We start from the raw sequence: 20387 nt of genomic DNA, 5'->3' as shown, positions 1-20387 counted from the left end.
GGACCTGAATGAGCGTAAAATAGCGCAAGATGAAGCTGAGCAAACGTCCCAATGTCATCGCGCACTCACGATATTTTGGTCAGCGGGCAAGCAGTGCTGCCTGTGAGGGGTGGGTTGGTAGGGGAGGAGGAAGGCCAGCAGGCTGAGTGTGAACTTTGCGCATGTACACAAGTGAGCACTTCATAATCTCCCTGAGGCACAGAGCTGCTTCAGGGAGATGAAGAGATATTAAAAAATTAATAAAGAAAATAAGATTGTAATAAAACACATCACCTCGTGTGACTCTGTCACATGAGCACGGACATGTTATTAACTCAACTGCAAAACATTAATTTTTATTTGCTTTTGGAAACCCCATCCCTTCCGTGGATGAGGTTTACAAAAAAATGCAAAGCCTGCTTGGCCTTTCTCGCTGCCCGCCAGCCGTTAGGTTGGACAGGCAGCAAAAAATTTAGCTTAATTGATTATTTAATGACCTTAACAGACCTTTTAATTGTCGGTGGACCTGCTGCCGACTCCGGCGCCCGCCCACTGACTGAACTATCGCGCGGCTGCGCGTTGACGTTGGCACACTCAACATGCGTCATTTCACACTCGAGTGGGTCAGACACGCGCCCTCCTGGCGAGCGAAAATTTCTGCTCCATGTGACAGAGTCACATGAGGGGACATGATTTTTAACATTTTACAATTCTTTATTTTTCATTTTCATAACCGTTCATCTCCCTGAGGCAGCTCTCTGCCTCAGGGAGCTTTTCCAGGGTGCATCCGCACGTATGCACAAAGTTGCGCATTTGTCTTCCTCCCCCTCAGACAGGCAGCGCTGAGCATTGCCGTGTGTGTTTCACACTGGGTGGGCCTTCATTGGCCCACCCAGTGTGAAATCGCGGTCGGGCCCCGATTGCGGGCGGCAGTCGGCTTCCCAGCCGCTCCCGCCCGCCCCCGCTGAGCCCGACTGACAAGGGCAAAATCCTGGCCGTAGTCTCCGGCAACCAGCTTACAACCTGTTCCAGAAAAATTGGAAACAGATGTAACCACATGGAGGAAGTAAAAAGGAGACAAAACTTTTAAAGCAGCTTAATGGGGTTTTCTTTTGCTACCAGTTTGTACCTTAGTAATGCAAGTCTTAAACCCACTGGTAGGCTTTTGGAAAGTAGTGATAAGAGGCCACACGTTACCTATTTAGTACACTTGCCTAGCTTGTAGTCACTGCACTTTGGGAATAACTCAATGAAGGATTTTGAGATGCTACATTCTGAATTTTACAAGGAAATTAGTATTACTAAAATAACAGTGCTGAAGAAATTAATGGGACTGAAAGCAGATAAATCCCCAGGGCCTCGTGATCTATCTCCCAGGGTACTAAAGGAGGTGGCCATGGAGATTGTAGATGCGTTGTGTTGTCATCGTCCAAAATTCTGTAGATTCTGGAACAGTCCTGGTAGATTTGAGGGTGGCAAAAGCAATCCGGCTATTTAAAGAAGGAGGGAGGGATAAAACAATGAATTACAGACCGGTTAGCCAAACATCAGTAGTAGGGAAAATGCTAGAGTCTATTATAAAGGATGTGATAAAAGGACACATAGAAAATATCAACAGGATTAGATAAAGTCAACGTGGATTTATGCAAGGGAAGTCATGTTTGGCAAACCTACTGGAGTTTTTTGAGGATATAACTAGTCTAACCTCAGTGGTGAGGAAACAATTAGAAGCAATTCTGAGGGACAGAATTAATCTACACTTGGAGAGGCAGGGATTATTCAAGGACAGTCAGCATGGTTTTGTTAAGGGGAGGTCATGTCTGACCAATTTGATTGAATTTTTCGAAGAGGTGTGCAGATGAGGGCAATGCATTTGACGTCGTCTACTTGGATTCAGCAAGGCTTTCGATAAGGTTCTGCATGGGAGACTGATAACGAAGGTAAGAGCCCATGGGATCCAAGGCAATTTGAAATATTGGATCCAGAAATGGCTGAGTGGCAGGAAGCAGAGGGTGATGGTTGAGGGGTGTTTTTGTGACTGGATGCTTGTGTCCAGTGGGATTCCACAGGGATCAGTGTTGGGTCCCTTGCTATTTGTGGTATATATAAATGATTTAGACTTGAATGTAGGAGGGTTGATCAGTAAGTTCGCGGATGGCACGAAAATTGGTGGGGTGGTAAATAGTGAAGAGGATAGCCTTAGATTATAAGAGGATATAGATGGGCTGGTCAGATGGGCTGATCAGTGGCAAGTGGAATTTAATCCGGATAAGTGTGAGGTGATGCACTTGGGCAGGACGAACAAGGCACGGGAATACACAATGAATCACATGGCAGATGCAGTATAACGTGGATAAGTGTAAAGTTATCCAATTCAGCAGGAAAATCAGAATGGGAGAGTATTATTTAAATGGTGATAGATTGGGAAATGTTGATGTACAAAGGGAGCTGGGTGTCCTTGTACACCAATCACTGAAAGTAACCATGCAGGTGCAGCAAGCTGTTAAGAAGGCAAATGGTATGTTGACCTTCATTGCGAGAGGACTTTAGTGCAGGAGCAAGGATGTCTTACTGCAGCTGTACATGGCCTTGGTGAGACCACACCTGGAGTATTGTGTGCAATTTTGATCTCCCTACCTAAGAAAGGACATACTTGCTATAGAAGGATTGCAGTGGAGATTCACCAGACTGATTCCTGGGATGGCAGGATTGCTGTATGAGGAGAGATTGGGCCGACTAGGCCTGTATTCACTGGAGTTTAGAAGGGTCAGAGGGGATCTCATTGAAATGCATAAAATTCTTACAGGGATGAACAGACTAGATGTAGGGATGATGTTTTCTCTGGCTGGGGGTTCTAGAACAAGGGGTAGGCCATTTAGGACTGAGATGAGGAGAAACTTCTTCACTCAGAGGGTGATAATCCTGTGGAATTCTCTACCACAGAAGACTGTGGAGGCAAAGTCACTGAATATATTTAAGGAAATAGATAGATTTCTGGACTCTAACGGTGTCAAGGGGTATAGGGAGAGAGTGGGAGTATGGCGTTGAGATAGACAGTCAGCCATGATCATATTGAATGATGGAGTAGGTCCGAAGGGCCGAATGACTAAAAGGTATCAGCGCGAGTCCTCTTCTGCAAATAAAAGTCCAGCCAAGGAAAAGATAGACCTCCTTCTCCCTGTTCATCCACAGAGAATACATTAAACAGTTTTCTGACTTAACAAACCTCTGTTGCTCTGCCATTTTGAAATGTTCACTGCTTGCTTTAAAATGTAGACTTTAAAGCCATTTTTACCAGTAAGTGGTTAGGTTCCCGGAAATACATACAAATGAACAATGACGGACAGAAAGAGACCCTTTTGTCCACCAGCCTGATCCCACAATGGTGTGTCACAATAAATGCACCCTGCACATTACAAAACAAATGGGCTTTAAACAAGGGTAGATTCTTCTCAAGTATAATATGAATTAATAAAATACATTTTTCTGAAGAGATTTGTTTTATCCAGACTTTGTAAGAAAGCCTTCCTTCATAGTTTTCCTTCAACAACAACTTGTATTTATATAGCATCTTTAATGTAATGAAACATCCTGAGATACTTCACACAAGCATTATAAAACAAAATATAACACCAAGTCATATAAGGAGATCTGGTCAGATTATAAAATGGTGGGGATTAAAAATTAAAAGCAGAATTCATCTGCTAGGAAAAGGTTTATAAGTGTATAAACATGTCTGGGCATAAGTGTGTGCACAAGGACAACAACATCCTGTGGCATATCCTCTAACACATGGCAATTTTGATAAAACAGGAACTGGTCTTTACACCACCTCAGCAAGGCATTGATTAATTGTAAAATACTACAATCAAACAATGGATAACTTTAAGGATGACCCAAAATAAATAACTTACTAACTGAATCCTGGAAACAGAGTGCTGCAAAGAAGTCACCACTGTCTGCACCTCTCAATATCCAGTTTGACTGAAGGATGTTGACTAAGAATGAAGGATGTTGATGAAAATTGCAGGATGTTGTCCAGCATGAATGCTCAACATGCTCCCTCCTGGTTTAAAAACAAAAAACTACTGCGGATACTGGAAATCCAAAACAAAAACAGAATTACCTGAAAAAACTCAGCAGGTCTGGCAGCATCGGTGGAGAAGAAAAGAGTCGACGTTTCGGGTCCACACGACCCTTCAACAGAACAGTTGAAGGGTCGTGTGGACCTGAAATGTCGACTCTTTTCTTCTCCACCGATGCTGCCAGACCTGCTGAATTTTTCCAGGTAATTCTGTTTTTGTCCCTCCTGGTTTAGTTCATTTAGGGTGTAAATATTGGAACTACACAGTAGGAGTTCTAGATTCATTGGATTCACTCCAGCATCTCTCAAGGTAAAGGTAGCTGCTGTAGTGTAGTGATGATAGTTTTCCCCTTAATTTGGATAGAAGTGTCTTGCTAGACTCAATAGCTTTCTACTTGGGGATTTAAGGTAAATACTACTTTAAATATTGATAGATATCTTAAATATCTCTCTGTAACATTAATAAAACTTGGATTCTCTATTAGAAACAAGATTATACTTATTTTTCCTCAAACTGTCAATATTACAATTGAGTGACCATCAAAAGTGAATTGCATGTTCAGTTCTTCAATAAACTCTTACATAATTTGGAAAATATATTGTCTCATGTAATCTTCTGTATCTAAACTCGAAAACTCATCCTTGTACACTCTTCAGTGGAGAGGTATATTGTTGAGGAGAGATGCTTAAACCCTTATAATGTTCAGCTTGTTATAATCTAGCTAAATGTGTTAAAAAGGCTACTGGATGATGGTAACATTCTCTAGTGGTTCCTTTCTTTCAGGGGTAGTCAGATCAGTTCTTCAGATCAATTTAAGTGCCCTGATCCTGTCTTTCTCAACCTTAAGTGAGAGTGATCATCCAAGGAGTACGCCTGATCCAGGATAGTCCCAAAAAAGGACTAGGATTATAATCCACTTCAGTTTGGCCTCAGCTAGGGTATTGCTTCCAGTTCTGGGTGCTACGCTTTATGAAAGATATGAAGGCATTAGAGAGAGTGCAGAAAAGATTCACGAGAATGGTTTCAGGGATGAGGAACTTCAGTTACATAGATAGATTGAAGAAGTTTGGACTGTTTTCCTTAGAGAAAAGAAGGTTGCGAGGAGATTTGATAAAGATATTCAAAATCATGAGGGGTCTGGACGGAGTAGATAGGGAGAACTGTTCCCAGTGGTAAAAGGGTTGAGAACGAGAGGGAGTAGATTTAAAGTAATTAGTAAAAGAAATAAAAGTGATATGAGGAAAACCTTTATCATGCAGCAAGTGGTTTGGGTCTGGAATGCACTGCCTGAGAGTGTGGTGAAGGCAGCTTCAATTGAAGCAATCAAAAGGGAACTAGACTGTTGTCTGAAAAGGAAGAATGTGCAGGGTTACGGGGAGAAGGCAGGGGAATGGCACTAGGTGAGTTGTTCATTCGGACAGCCGGTGCAGATATGATGGGCCGAATGGCCTCCTTCTGTGCCGACACAATTCTGTGAAGATGATAATAGTCAAGTCTACAGCTCACAAAGGCATGAATTGAAGATTTCAGCTGAAGATAGTAGTAGAAGTAAAGGTTACAGAGGTGTAAGTAGGTGGTAATTGTGCTGAAGTGGGTGAAAAGTCAAAGGCTTAAGTCATGAAACTAACATTTTTTTCAATATACTATTGTGGTTTATTGTAGGTAGGTTAATGGGTGTGAATATGAATGGTTGTCCGTGTAGCTGATTTAATTGAATTAGTGTCAGATAGGCTGCAAGCTTGAAATTTTCAAAAGAAGTTAGGGGTAAAAGGCATTTGAAATGCTAATGAGTAAACACGGAATAGGGCTTAGCATGTGGGTTGTGAAGGAAATTTGCATTTTTGGAGAAGTGAAGGGGTTGTTTAGGTTTCAAAGGGATGATACGATGTTTACAACTAACAAGGTAAGCAAGGCTAAGCAACGTGTTTCTTTTTTCCCAAAGGTACTGACCATATTGGCAACATGAAAGATTTTTGTGTTCTGGGAAAAGTAAATTTCCAAAGACACATAGAACAATGGAATTTACAGATTAAAGAGAGAGAGACATATATAAAGAGAATGGAAGGCTTGGAGGGGGAGGGGGGGGGGGCAATGCAAGATCTAAAAGGACCATATAAGACAGCCTTGGGGAAGCCTCCAGCCACTTTAGCAGAGGTCTGCTGTGTCCAGTAACCAAAGGTGGAGGAAAGTCTTTGGAATCCCACTGTTGAGTGAGTGCTGTGGTAAACTTGCTGGCTTGTTGATTAAATTTAAAATCTATTTTGGGCTGTTGCCTTAAAGCAGGTGTATAGTTGGGGGTCAGTCAGGTTAATTAGGAATTTTGGGATTTGCTATAGTGTTAAGTAACTGTAATCTTATGTATGTACTTGAAATCTTTTCTTTTGTTAATAAATGTTTTAATTTCATTTTTAAAATCTCTAAAGCTGTCAGGGAACTCATTACTTCTGAATTCAGTGCACAAATATTCTTGAAATAAATGTAATTTGCAAAACCATTTTGATAGCATGGCCAAGTTTCCCTTGTGGATTTGGTCTGTCTGGCACACATCACCGGCCGTGTCACAAAACTTAGCTCATGGCTGAACAGGACCTTATATATTGTTTATTAATTTTAACAAAGTTTCCCACATTATAACAGTAACTATACAGTATAGGCTGTAGAGTTCTTTGGGCACTATATAAATGCTTTTGGTTGAAGCTATTCAAAGCTTTATAAGACTTCGCTTCCCAGTTTGATGCTTGATGCTGTGTATTTGGCCAAGAATTAAGTGTCTCATCTTCAATCGTTTGCAATCAGCATCAAGGAATGGAAATTATTTCCTGCCCTGATACTTGCTGACAAGTATCAAAGCTTTCATCAGCTGAACATCTCCCTGGCAAGTGAGGGGAAGTTAAACGGCAGGTCTGAAACTAAAGCCTCAGCATCTGGAATTCCCATGCATGGGCAGGGGATAGGGCAGTATATGAAGGTAGAGTCTGAAGGGGGTAGAGTAAGGGGTACAGCCTGAAGGAAATAAAGTAGGAGGACACATTCTTAAGGCAGCAGTGTAAGAGTTTACAGTCTGATGTGGCAGTGTAAGATGGTACAGCCTGAAAGGACAGTCTAGGAGGACCCAGTTTGAAGGTGGAATCTCAGAGGACCCAGTTTGAAGGGGCAGTGCCTACTCAGTGACTACTCAGTCTGAAGAAGCAGTATAGGAGGTCACAGTTTGAAGAAGAAGTGTAAGAGGGTCCAGTCTGAAGGAGTAGTGTAGGAGGCCACAGTCTGAAGGATAGTGTAAGAGAGAACTGTCTAAATGTGGTGGTGTAAAATCTAGCCCCTTCATCATAAAGGCTGTCTACTTCCACCTCCACAACATTGCTTGCCTCCATCTCTGCCTTGGCCATCTTCTTTGAAATTCTCATTCATGCCAGCCTCACCTCTTCTTGCTACGTGCAGGCTCAGTCTGTCAGACAGAGAAATTTGGGGAAGAAGCTGAGCTCAGGTGCTGCTATTTCAGGCAGAAGAAAAGGACATTTCTACCTCTCTTCAGCTCTGAAGAAGAGTCATACAGACTCAAAACATTAACTTTGTTTCTCTCTCCACCGATACTGCAAGATCTGCTGAGTTTTTTTCCAGCATTTTCTGTTTTTATTCCAGATTTTCAAAACCTGCAGTATTTTGCTTTTATATTATTATAGAGGAAAAGGACTGTTTTCAGGTTAACCTGCTGGTGTGGACAGAACTCCTGCTTGAAGAAACAAAGCTTGTGGAGAGTAAAGAACTAAGGAGCCCCCAGAGGGTGCTTTGCTACAGGAGGTCCATTCAATTATGTTCTGAAGAGTGGGTGTTCTTTTGTAAAGATGCTGGATGATTCATCCTGGTAGGGCAAGGAGAAGAGGCCCTGTTAAAGCCAAGAGGTGCTTGGAACTTTAAACAATCTCAACGTCCGGAATTTCTGTGCATGGGCTGGAGCTAGGGCAGCATACAAAGATAGAGCCTGAAGGGGGCAGAGTAAGATGAACAGTCTCAAGGAGCAAAGTAGGAGGGCACATTCTGAAGGCAGCAGAGTAAGAGGTTACGGTGTGGCATGGGGCTTTCGGTGGTGTTAAGATGTTAATGGGGAGTACTTTTCTGTGGTTAAGTGCATTAGTTGCCTACTAAGTAATGTTTAGTCAATGTTGATTTTAGTTTGTTTGTCAAAGTAAGAGTCATAAAACATGAAACCTTGTCATGCAATTCCTTGTGTTTGTCACTGGGAAGTTCATATCTCTTCTTTTAAAAGTTAACATCTACGGGGATCCTAACACACCTTAAAATCCCTTCAAGGCCTCACTCCATGTCATCTTTAAAATCTCCTCAATTCCCCCAAACTCTCCCTGTTTTTCCAACCCTGTCTTTGTATACATCACCTCTTTCTTTGCCTCAGTGTTAGCAGCTGGTCTTTCAACCTTCTAGGCCCCACATTCTGGAATTCCCTCTCTAAACCCCTTTGCCTCTCCATGTCTCTCGCTTCTTTTGTGAAGCTCCTTAAAACCTATCACTTTGCCTGCACTATTGGTCACCCCAAAACCACCCAAAATCTCCTTTGGCTTAGCCATCCATTTTCTTTCCGCATGCCCCTGTGAAATGTCTTTTGAAGGGCGTTAATCACTATTACAAGACATTTTTCTAAATAGCAGGGCAATACCGAAAGTAATAAGCCTTGCATGTACCCCACTGATGGCACCTTATGATCAGGGTCAGGGTCATTACAGAATGTACCAGCAATAAGATGGCAATAATACTCCCCACAGAAAGCACAGAAGTGCAGTACCCTACTGTAATAGTCTTCCAGGATAAATGGTTCAGAACAATTCTCTGCAAGAGCTTACGAAAGTTACCAGCTCCATACTGCCCTTCAGAGCACTTCCAAGGTGATGCTGAGGTTGTGTAATCTGCTGCTCAGGTTCATTGTCCTTTACCTGGCCATCAATCAGAAATAAAGTATCTAAAATTGGGCTGAGAACAACGTGAGCCTCAGGCTATGAAGAAACTTTATGACATGTAACATTGTGGAAGATGACTGTGGATATGCACAACTTAACCTTTTTAAAGAGCTGCCCTGGTTTTCAGCGCAAATAGGAATTGTTAGAAAATGAGTCAGCATTGGAAGCAAACTTTACGAGAGAGGACCAGATTTTCCAATTTAAATTGGACAATTTCTTTTAATGATTCTGAATCCTATAATTCTAAACAAGTGGAATAAAAGTATAAAATTACATTAATATATCCCTGATCACATACAGCCTTGGGGTTATTAAGGAACAGAAGGAGGCCATTCAAATCCATGCTGGTTCTCTGCAGAGCAATCCAGACAGCCCCATTCTCTTGCTCTGTCCCTGTAGCTCTGCAAGTTTACTTCCCTCAAGTGCCTGTCTAATTTCCTTTTGAAATCACTGACCACCTCAACTACTACCATCCTTTTAGGCAGCGAGTTCCAGGTCATTACTGCTTGCAGCTTTAAAATGTTCTTCCTCATATACCCTTGTATGCCTTGCCTAAAACTTTAAGTCTGCACCCCCTAATCCATGTGCCATCAGCTAATGAGAACAGCTTTTCTTTGACTACCTTATTGAAACCTATCATAATCTTGTATAGTCAATCAAATCTCCCCTCAATTTCCTTTGCTCCAAGAGAACAACCCCAGCTTCTCTAACTTAACCTTTTAGCTGAATTTCCTCATTTCACTAACCATTTTGGTAACTAGGGATCTAATGCATGTTGAAGGATTGCTCTGCAAATTTGTTTCAGATGACTGCAGGGTGGTTCCACTCAGGATTCTTTGCATTAAGCAATAAAGGGTAAGTGTTTTTTTTTAACCCATTTTTAACTATTTGTGAAAGACAACCATCCACTGGAACCAGGAAGAGCATCAGTATTTCGACAACTCCGCGTTCATTGCAAACCCCTCCACCACCAACCCTTGTCGCCATGGCCCACTATAACACCCTTGCCCTCAATCCCACTCTGGACTATGCCTTTGGACTACAGTTATCAAGGCACGTGGCCCAACATCTATGACACGCAAGGCACCCATAGGCGTCGCCAAACTGGGGGTAGGGGTGGTAGAGGGGGTGGTGGGGGGAGGTGATAGTCAACAAATTATAGGAAAAAACTTCCAGAAATGAGCAAATAATTGGCAAATGAAGTTCAACACAGATAAATAGTATTGTCACTGGACTAGTACTCCAGATACCCAGAGTAAAACTCTGGAGACCCAGGTTCGAACCCCACCATGGTGAAATTTGAATTCAGTAAAAAAAATCTAGAATTAGAAGTCTAATGATGACCATGAAACCATTGCTGGTTGTCATAAAAACCCATCTGGTTCACTAATATCCTTTAGGGAAGGAAATCTGCCATCCTTAACCGGTCTGGCCTACATGTGACTCCAGACCCACAGCAATGTGGCTGACTTTAAATGACCTCTGAAATGGCCTAGCAAGCCACACAGTTCAAGGGGCAATTAGGGACGGGCAATAAATAAGTGACGCCCACATCCCATGAACGAATTTTTAAAAATGAGATTGTACATTTTGCAAAATATTACCTGGAAGGTGTGAGTCTAGGTGGGGTACAGGAACAAAGAGATCTCGGAGTACAAATATATCGATCACTAAATGTTGCACCATAGGTTGGTAAGGCCGTAAAAAAAAAACAAGCACTAGGCTTTGTTTCTAGAGGGATAGCATCAAAAAGTAGGGAAGTTAAGCTAAGTCTGTATCTGCTTAGACCGCACTGAGAGTGCTGCATGATTTCTGGGCACCATATTATAAAAAGGATATAGAGACACAAGAGAGGCTGCAAAAAAGATTTGCAATGGTGATACCAGAAATGTGGTGTAAAAGTATTAGAAAAGGATGAACTTGCTGGGTCTCTTTCTTTTATGTCTTGGGTAAATGAGTTCATTGACCAACCAAACTCTAACTGCACGCCTTCCTATGTTCTCATCAATTGCTGCTTGCAATCAATAATGGGGAGAGACTGATGTAAGAATAAAGAGTGATGATTTATTGAGACATAGGGCAGAGCACCAGATCATTCGTGCTCACTCAGAAACCTCCAGAGCTAGACTTATAGTTCCCAGTTGCTCCCACTGTACAGTGATTCATCAGTGCTGTCACATGATCAGTACGCTTGCAATTTCTTAAAGGGACAGGGTACCTCACTTTACCACACTTTCTTTCTTGAAAAAAAGTTGAGGGGTGACTTAATAGAAGCCTTTAAAATTATGAAAGATTTTAATGAGTGGATACAAAGAGAATGTTTCCTTTGTGGGAAAAAGCATAACTAGAGGTCATCCATATAAGATGGTCAGCAAGAAATCCAATAGGGAATTCAGAAGAAACTTCTCTATCTAAAGAGTGATGAGAATGTGGAACTTGCTACCACAGGGAGTGGTTGAAATGAACATTATAGATACATATAAAGGGAACAAGACAAGGATATGATGGAGAAGCGAATAGAGGGTTAGGTGATAGCTGTAGATGAGAGAAGATAAGAGGGGGCTCGAGTAGAGGATAAGTGCCGGCTCGGGCTTGTTGAGCTGAATGGCCTGTTGCTGTGCTGTATACCCTATGTAATCATAGCCTATGTACCCTACTCAAGGGCAATTAAGGATGGGCAATAAACAGTGACCTAGCCAGAGATGCACACATCCCGTGAAATTTTTTTCTTTAAATCCTATGCATGGGCAGGTACCAACTCTTCCCATGTGAAATGCTAATGAGGCCTGAGGCCCAATTTTGGGCCGGCCTAGGCTTCTTGGTTTGAACACGAGCAGCCTGTACCGCACCATGTCTGTACCTTTCTTTTTATATTCATTCATGGGATGTGGGCGTCACTGGTTGTGCCAGCATTTATTGCTCATCCCTAAATGTCCTTGAGAACTGAGTGCCTTGCTAGGCCATTTTAGAGGGCATTTAAGAGTCAGCCACATGGCTGTGGGTCTGGAGTCACATGTAGGCCAGACTAGGTAAGGATGGCAGATTTCCTTCCCTAAAGGACATTAGTGAACCAGATGGGTTTTCACAACAGTCAACAATGGTTTCATGGTCACCCTGAGACATTTAATTCCAGATCTTCTATTGAATTCAAATTTCACTTTTTGCCGCGGTTGGATTTGAACTCGAGTCCCCAGAGGATTACCTTCGGTATCTTGATTACTAATCCAGTGACAATACCAGCACTCCACTGCCTCCTGAAAAGGAGCCCATATAAAATTTTGACTCCTTACCCCCAAGGCAAAGCAGGTCACCTAATGTACTGCAGTAGAGTGTCAGATCAAATTATTAGTGTAAGGAACTGCTTCTGAGCATCAAACCACAACCTTCCAACTCTGAAATGCACTACTAGAATCATACGATGGTTACAGCACAGAAATAGGCCATTCGGCCCATCCTGTCAGTGCCAGCTCTCTGCAAGAGCAATTCAGCTAATCCTGTTCTGCCGCACTTTTTACATAGCCCTTCAAGTTGTTTACCAACTAAACCAAGATGACGCACAAAAGAGAAAAGGGTTGAAATTCTGCTGAGTAACATCAGCCGAAGGCCATGTAAATCCAGGGTAATTGCGTAGGTGGGGTTGATGTCATTCTGCCGCGATTTCTGAGGATTTTCTCCTGGAGCTGGTGGAATGATCAGGACAATCCATTCAGAAATTCAACCCCAAAGTGGAGCCACTTCAGGAACTGGAATTTTGATGAGGGGGTGCACATAAGACATCAACCTGCTTTCCTCTCCCCTCTCACCAGCTGTAAACAAAGTTCATAATAGAAAAATACCAGGTTGATGGCCTTGTAGGACTATTGCACTGGTCCTAATGCAAGGCAACAAGCCAAGCATTGAAAGGCTAATCACTCAAAACCAGCTGCGCTGGCCAGGACATGTTGTTCGTATGCCTGACACCAAACTCCCGAAGCAACCGCTCTACTCAGAACTCAGTCATGGCAGGAGACTCCCAGGAGGACAGTGAAGCGCTTTAGAGGGTATAGCATCCCTAAAAAATGGAAACATGCCTGCCAACTCATGGGAGACCCTGGCTTGTCATTGATCAAAGTGGAGAAGGCACATCGCGGGAGGCAGCAAACACATCGTGAAACTTTGTGGGGAACATGCAAAAGTGAAGCCAAGGAGTCAGAGGGATTGCACAAACCTTTAAACAACTCGTTTACCCAACCCTTCAAGCACCAACTACTTTGCATGTGGCAGAGTCTGCAGGTGGCACATTGTACTTATCAGCCATCTCAGAGCCCATCGAAACGGAGTGGAAACAAGTCATCCTTGATTCCAAGGGATTGCCGAAGAAGAATCTAATACTCAATATGCCAGCTGCAGTGACATAGGTGACAAGTGCATGTTCCGGGTCTGATCTGTAAACAGATTTATGGATTCAAACAGATTAGTTTGGGAAGCAGGGCTCAAAGTGGGAACAGTTGGCTAACGAGCTGGCTGAGTGCCAATCCTTAGTGAGGTCTGTTACCTAAACTGGTGACGTCAAAGGACCACTGTTATTGTTGTTAAGTGATTAGCTTAATTACAACCCCTATCTTGGAAATGCCTGGCTCTGACACCTGCGATGCAGGTCAGTCAATTGTTACAAAGGTCACCCTCTTATTTTGACTGCCACACTGGTGATAAGAACTTTTTGTTTCTCCTAATCCAACAGAAGTCTCAAGCAAGATAATGCTTGATCAATTTCACTTGCAGAAGTACAGATGCGCAAGCAGACAAAGGCTATCATAATGTTAAAGCGAGTGTCCTTCACTGTAAGATCAACCACATGAGAAAAAAATTGCCAATTTGAACTGATCCGAACCACCACACTTAACCAAATAAAAGTAAAGCTTTGAACAGTGCTATCAACTCATAAACTGTGGCTGCCAGTTCAAGAACCTAGTTATTCATTTATCTGGCACTGTGCCTCTTAGTAGTACTTACCAGAAGGAACCCCCTGCCCGCCGTCCCCCGAGGTATTCAGCCCCTCATGTATATTATTAAGCTAAGCAGCCCAGGCTCCAAGAGTAATATCATATACAGAGGAAAGTGCAGAAACTTATATCTGCCTGCTATGCCTGTCACTCCAAAGCTACTTCATTGATGTTGAAAGAAATCTTTATTGTCATATAAATCAGAAATTCACTTTGTTCAGAGCACCTGACAACCTTATGTTTTCTCAGTGCACATATGCACACATGCACTCAAACACACAAACACTCAGACACACACACACATTCAGGTGTATAAACCAACACAGTCAAACACTGCCATTTATCCGATGATGAGGAAAATTGCCCCATGTCTGATCTGTCCATAAAAAACAGGAAAAATTTAACCTGGTCAATTATCTCTCCATCAGTCTGCCCTCCATCATTAGAAAAATGATGAAAGATGTTGAAGTGTCATTGACAGGGCTATCAAATCACAATAACCTGCTTACCGATGCTCAATTTGAGTTCCTTCAGGAGCATTCTGCTCTAGCCCACATTGGTCCTCTGAAAACTGGAATCAATGGGAGTCAGGGGGATAACTCTCTACTAGTTGGAGTGATACCTAGCACAAAGGGAGATGGTTGTGGTTGTTGGATGTCAATCATCTCAGTCCAAGGACATCACTACAGGAGTTCCTCAGGGTAGTGTCCTAAGCCCAGCCATTTTCAGCTGCTTCATCAATGACCTTCCTTCCATCATTAAGTCAGAAGTGGGGATGTTCACTGATGATTGCATAATTTTCAGCACCATTCACAACTCCTCAGATACTGAAGCAGTCCATATGCAGCAATACCTGGATGGCATTCAGGCTAGGGCTGATGAATGGCAAGTAACATTTATGCTGCACAAGTGCCAGGCAATAGCCATTCCAACAAGAGAGAATCAAACCATCTCCCCTTGATACTTAATGGCATTACCATCACTGAATCCCCCACTATCAACATCCTGGGGGTTACCATTGACCAGAAACTGAACTGGACAGCCATATAAATACTGTGGCTACAAGAGCAGGTCAGAGGCTGGGAATTCTAAGACAAGTAACTCATCCCCTGACTCCCCAAAGCCTGTCCACCACCTATTGGTCAAAATTCAGGAGCGTGATGGAATAATCTCCACTTGCCTGGATGAGTGCAGCTCGAAAAACACTCAAGAAGCTTGACACCATCCAAAACAAAGCACCTCGCTTGATTGGCACCCCATCCACCACCTTGAATATCCATTTCCCCCACCACCAATGCACAGTGGCAGCAGTGTGCACCATCTACAAGATGCACTGCAGCAACTTGCTAAGGTTTCTTTGACAGCCCTTACAAACCTGCAAACTCCACCACGTAAAAGGACAAGGGCAGCAGATGCATTGGAACACCACCACCTGCACGTTCCCATCCAAGCCACATACCATCCTGACTTGGAACTATATCGCTGTTCCTTCACTGTCATTGGGTCAAAATCATGGAACACCCATCCTAATACCACTGTGGGTGTTCCTACATATGAACTACAGCGGTTCAAGAAGGCAGCTCACCACCACCTTCACAGGGAAATTAGGGATGGGAATATGTGCTGGCCTAGCCAGTGATACCCACACCCGTGAAAGAATTGGAAAAAAAAACTTGGTTCAAAGGTCAGAGGGAAACTTGGCTTATGAGCCATGCCCTTTTTTTGTACTCTGAAAATGAGAAGAAAACGTATTGATCTCAGCAGCAAGAAGTCCACTAACACTTTTGGGATTTTAAAAATTAAAAATAAAATTTTATTAACAAGAAGAGGAGAAAACTTAAGCACACAAGATTACAATTACACAATTAAAATTAGTCTTACACAACATTCCCCAAAAAAACTCCCTATTTGGTCAGACCTGCAAGTAAACACCTTCCAGGCAACAGTCCTTCATAGATGTTTAACTATAAAAATCCAATAATATTACCCAAGGAAAACTGCTGTAGCTTTAATAAAGGCATACCACATGATCTCTTAAACTCTTTTCCACTCTGCTGTGGAATCCAAGACTTCAGAATAAGACTGCTATTTGCAACCCAAGATTTTTCTGGCTTGACTGGATGGCTGATTCAAACTGTATCTTCTCCTGGCCTAGAGCTGTTTCCAGGAGATCTTCCTCACATAGCCAACAGCCAACAGCCAACTACAGCCAACAGCCAACCCCTAAGCTCTCCACAGTAATTCTAAAATACCTTTCTCCCCCTTTCATCTCAGATTCCATTGTTCTCACGTCTCTTTGAAACTCAAATCCTTCCAAATATAAAATCTTTCATTTTTTTTATTTTGTCTCTATTTTTGGGTGAATAAAATGTAATATACCCTCCTATTTAACCATGGAACTCCTGTAAGATGCAAACATGTTTTTTTTATCACCTATGACTTCTCTTTGATATTCAAACAAACTCTCAACTTACCTAAAGAATGCAAATGTTAGATCCAACCTATTTACTTGTACCTCAAACCAACCATAATATCTCATTACAAGTGCACGCCTAAAGCCTCTATCCTTTCCTGTCTAAAATCTCCCAGATAACTTGTCTCTAGCAACCTTTCCCCAACTTAATCAAATAATTTACACACAATACACAACACACACACACACACACACACAACACACACACACATACACACACACAACACACACACACACATACACACACACACAGACCCACACACCCTTCTTCTCAGAATAACACCACCTATTTCCACCTCTATAATATCGCTCAGCCTCACGCATCTCAGCTCATTTTTGGTTGGAACCCTTATTCATGCCATTGTTACCTCTAGTCTTGACTATTTCAATACACTCCTGGCTGTCTCCGACATTCCACCCTTGAAACTTGAGGTCATCCAAAACTTTGCTGCCAATGTCATAACTCACAGCAAGCTTTGTTCCCCTATTACACCTGTGGTCACTGACCTCCCAGCCAAGCAACGTCTTGATTTTAATATTGTCATCCTTGTTTCAAATCCCACCATCGCCTCGCCCCTCCCTATCTCTGTATTTTCCCCCAACACCACAACCTTCCAAGATATCTGCATTCCTCTAATTCTGACTGCCCGTGCATCCCCAATTTTACATGCTTGGTGGCTGTTCCTATCAACATCCTTGGGGGGTTACAATTGACCAGGAACTGAACTGGACTAGCCATATAAACGCTGTGGCTACAAGAACAGGTCAAAGGTTAGGAATCCTGCAGTGAGTAACTCACCTCCTGACTCCACAAAGCCTGTCCACCATCCACCAGGCTCAAGTCAGGAGTGTAATGGAATACTTTCCAATTGCCAGGATGAGTGCAGCTACAACAACACTCAAAAAGCTTGACACCATCCAGGACATAGCAGCCCGCTTGATTGGCACCCCATCCACAAACACTCACTCCATCCACCACCAATGCACAGTGACAGCAATGTCTACCATCTACAAGGTGCACTGCAGGAACTCACCAAGGCTCCTTCGACAGCACCTTCCAAACCCTTGACCACTACCATCTAGGAGGACAAGGGCAGCCGGGACAAGGGTAACCACTACCTGGAAATTCCCCTCCAAGCCACATACCATCCTGACCTAGAAATATATCACCGTTCCTTCACTGTCACTGGGTCAAAATCCTGGAACTCCCTCCCTAACAATATTGTGGGTGTACCTACACCATATGGACTGTAACGGTTGAAGAACAGCTCACCACCACCTTCTCAAGGGCAATTAGCGATGGGCAATAATTGCTGGCCTAGCCAACGACACCCACATCCCATGAATGAATAAAAAGAAACTGCCTTGGACCTAAGCTCTGGAATACCCTCCCTACACCCTTCTGCCTCCCTGCCTCACTTTCCTCCTTTAAGACACTCCTTAAAACCCAACTCTTTGACCAAGCTTTTGGTTATCTGACCTAATTCTCCTTATGTGGCTCACTTGTCAAAGTATGCTTTTGCTTTAACTTGATGCTTTGTGATTTCTTCTGCTTTCACTCTAACATCCTGGTTGGATAGAGGTGACGGCTTAAGAATAGTCAGTGGCACGTGGAAGTTACAACCAGTCATAAGTTTGGCCAAACTGGCAGGCAACGGAGAATGAGCACTCACACGCCACCTGACATAATGGACCCTATGGTGCCCACCTTACATCCGTAAAATGGCTACAGCACAATTTCTATGTTATCATTTCCGATTTTCACATCATCATGCTCTTTGTGACCAGAAATGCTATCTCCCAAATTCAGCTCAACACAAACTAATACGATCCAAGTTGAGTGTTGCAATCGCACTATTTAGCAGTGAAAACACTGGCTTGTTAGCTTCAGTTTTAAAAAAATACCAGTAAAAAATAATTTTGTCGTATAAGTCATTAACCTTTCAGGGAACCTGGCAATGACCAATAGATCAGCTTGACACTGTTAAACTTTGACCCCCTGAACTGGCCATCTACACAATTAGAGCAACAAATATAGCCACTGCTTTCAGGGCTCATGTCAAAATTGTCCCTCGTTTTTGAATTTAAAGAAACAAATCCTTGTTAGCAGAGTACAGAGAGATTTGCTTTGCATTTGGCTGTACATTACACCTGAAGTACATAACAAAGAAAAATCATCCAAAAATAGTGATGATCTGTAGATATAAAATTCATGGCTTTTAAAGTCCACAGGTCTCCCAATGCACTTCATCCATAAACCAGATGGAACTGAGGCTCACTGACCAGGCTGTCACCTGGATGCTCAGCTCCTGTGCTGCTACTTGCTCCTGTGCCTAGTTTGAGGAACAGAATTTCTGTCAACTCCAAATAGAGATGGAGGCGTGGTTGGGGGAAGGGGAAGGAAGCTTGCTTGATTCCAGCATGGGATTCATTAGATAGCTAGTGCACTGGCTCCATTTTCTTCTCATCAACATAAAGATGTTGGGACTATGATACAGTTGCTCTCTGGATGAAGACATGGAGCCATCATAATAATTGTGCCAAATATAAATTTGCTCTTCAATGTCAACTTGTTTGGGGTCATCCAATTCTACATGGCCAATAGATCAATTATAAGATGCTAATTAGACCACAAGATAGTGAAGTCTGAGGATCCCTTTGCTTCATAGGAAAGTTTTCTAGTCATATTTGGTAATGAGAGTGACACAACAGAGAGTAGGACAAAAAGTTAGAATCTAAATTTAGAAACTCAAAACATAAGGGCAAATTTAGTTACACTGCACTCTGGAACTAGGGTCACTAAATACAGGCTAGAGGATTGGGACAACAGTACAGTAGGCCTATTTCTGGCTGCGGCTCTTATCTAACCACGTTCTCTTACTGAATTTGTTCTGCATTGTATTATGTTCTAAGACTGGTATTTTTAACAGTATATTATGGACAATTTCAACACCTTCCTTGTTACCTAAAAAATAATGGATTTCTTGCGAGCGCACACAGAAGATATGAAATGCCCCTCAAGGAGATAAGTTAATTGAGGGGCTTGAGATGACGCCTTAAGCTGTGAGAACAAAGCTTAGGTGTCTCTATTCATTACATGAACCTCAAAATTGGATAATTGCCTTAAATTCCATGATCAGCGTCTGGTATTATTTGTAATACGTACGAGACGGCGAATTCTTCACATAAAATCAGTTTTCTGTTTTTGCGTTGACATTTTCTTTTGATCTCAGGAGTGTCTTTCTTTGAAGATAACAGTAGTGACAAAGGACCTGACAGATTAGGCATTGTATGACATCCGACCTCACATATTGAAAGGTTTGTATATTATTACAAAAGCTTATTTGGATAGTGAACTACAAGACAAAAACGGCAATCCAGTATATAAGGACGTAATCACCCAAAGGGTTCAGTTTACATGTAAGTGATGCAAGTTAAGACTGACTAGTTCATAATGATCAGCTGAACCTCCAACAGTAGATCACAGTGTCAGTTTACATGTAAGTGATGCAAGTTAAGACTGACTAGTTCATAATGATCAGCTGAACCTCCAACAGTAGATCACAGTCTTAAGATCTCTCAAAGTTTTTTTTTTACGATCCAATTTATATGCAAGTTGATTTTTAAGTGAGGTTTCTGCTTCAGTTTCTGATTTATTTTCATGTGTTTTACAACTAGTCAGTGCCACTAATTGAAAGAATTGCTCTGGGTGACAAGGGTGTCTCAGCATCATGGTTGTATGTTGTTACAAAGCTACTGTGAACCAGACAGAACAAAATTATTGTTGGATGATGCCTGCAAAAAATATTAAGTGCCAATCAACAATTGATTACTGTGAAATAGCATAGCTGTTATGAAATGCACTGATCACAAGTCAGATGGTTGGGAGAAGGCAGTAATT

General features: G+C 42.3%; 1 long non-coding RNA gene across 2 annotated transcripts in view; it reads left to right on the top strand.

Moving 5' to 3' along the window:
- LOC144693453 (uncharacterized) overlaps nt 1–20387 on the top strand; it is a 150494-nt gene that overhangs the window by 27273 nt on the left and 102834 nt on the right. Inside the window, exon 3 of one of the 2 annotated variants that reach the window (XR_013579529.1) lies at nt 7745–8216. The exons of the other annotated variant lie outside the window; for it this stretch is intronic. This is a non-coding gene — a long non-coding RNA (uncharacterized LOC144693453). Of the gene's footprint in view, nt 1–7744; nt 8217–20387 lie in introns of those variants that run through there. 2 annotated transcript variants of the gene reach the window in all.

This window comes from Cetorhinus maximus, chromosome 18, assembly GCF_964194155.1.
Source record: "Cetorhinus maximus chromosome 18, sCetMax3.hap1.1, whole genome shotgun sequence".
Classification (NCBI taxonomy): Eukaryota; Metazoa; Chordata; class Chondrichthyes; order Lamniformes; family Cetorhinidae; genus Cetorhinus; species Cetorhinus maximus.
This window is presented reverse-complemented; position numbering and strand designations above follow the sequence as displayed.